The 1,398-nt window shown below is 38.1% G+C and overlaps 1 pseudogene; it reads left to right on the top strand.

The window, feature by feature from the left end:
- Positions 1-502: 502 nt before the first annotated feature.
- On the top strand, positions 503-877 carry LOC102813292 (annotated as a pseudogene).
- The last annotated feature ends 521 nt before the right edge of the window (positions 878-1,398 follow it).

Here is a 1,398-nt window from a genome sequence, read left to right as displayed (position 1 = left end):
ATGTTTTTTATTGTTTCAGTTATGAGGATTTTTGTTTTCTTTACATTGAGGTACAACTCATAAAGAACCTAACTAAAAGCTAGGTTTTCAAAGCAATTTCTGTTTTCAATGCCAAATTTGCCCAAAGAAATCAAACTTGTACCATATTTAATGCACATGTTTTATAGAATATTTCCCCAAAAGAAGGAAAAAGTTGTTTCTGACTAAATAGCAAGAGAACAAAGTCAGCCCTCTCATATTGCTTGAATCTGATTTAAGTGACTCAGGTGTAATTGAAAGGTCAGTGAGGATTAATGATAAGAATCAAAATGGTGGGGTCTTTGGGCGTCGGAGGTGTAAGAAGTGCTTCCAGGAGAGCCGAAGAGGTCACAAATCATGTGACGGCCACTTGCAGAGGAACGTGCCTCTGAGGCGGCCCCTGAAGTGACAACGAGAACCCGGGCATCCCCAGAAGCAAAAACCTCGGTGTGAAGATTGAACCTGCAGGAGGAAGGGGTTCATCATGACGGATGTCCTAAAGAGATTCCTGTAGAAAAACTTGCCAAGTGTTGAAGGACTCCATGCTATTGTCATGTCTGATAGAGATGGAGTGCCTGTTATTAAAGTGGACAATGATAATGCTCCAGAGCATGCTTTGAGACCTGGCTTCCCATCTACTTTTGTCCTTGCAACAGACCAAGGCAGCAAACTTGGACTCTCAAAAAACAAAAGTATTATCTGTTACTATAACACTTACCAGTTGGTTCAATTTAATTGGTTACCTTTGCTGGTAAATTTCATAACCAGCAGCAATGCCAATACAGGACTAATTGTCAGCCTAGAAAAGGAACTTTCTCCATTATTTGAAGAATTGAGATAAGTTGTGGAAGTTTCTTAATCTGAAGTTCCTTAACCAAGAGGTCTCGATGTGATGTGTACTTTCATTATACCAGAAAAAATGTCAATTCAGCAATCTCTAGGCTGTAATAATAGTTGTATCTATGTACTCAAGAAAAGGCCCTCTTTTCTACTGCATACTAAATAAAGAGCCTATAGATGTAATATCGGGACAGACTGATTGTTATATTTCCTTGTTTAAAATCTTTTCTTATTTAGTGAGATGTGGGACTACCACCAGAAGGTTCCATCTATCACAGCTCCCATGGAGTTTAGTTCCGTCACCAAGTATGGATGAGATTCTCTTCAGTGGATCAGAGTCAAAATGGTGTAATGATCCACTGGGACCATTAAGTGATTCTTGTTGTAAAATATGCCCAGGCCTGCAGAATTAAGCAGACCCTTTTTATTGTGAATAATAATGAGGACATATTTTTTCTTCATATTATGTTTTATCTATTTGCATTGAATGTGAGGAAAATAATATGGCTTAGCAAAAGTAATAAAATCAGTACAATTACT

This window comes from Chrysochloris asiatica, unplaced genomic scaffold, assembly GCF_000296735.1.
Source record: "Chrysochloris asiatica unplaced genomic scaffold, ChrAsi1.0 scaffold00065, whole genome shotgun sequence".
In the NCBI taxonomy this organism is placed as follows: domain Eukaryota; kingdom Metazoa; phylum Chordata; class Mammalia; order Afrosoricida; family Chrysochloridae; genus Chrysochloris; species Chrysochloris asiatica.
The sequence above is the reverse complement of the archived record's forward strand: the minus strand, read 5'-3'. Positions and strand labels throughout refer to the sequence as shown.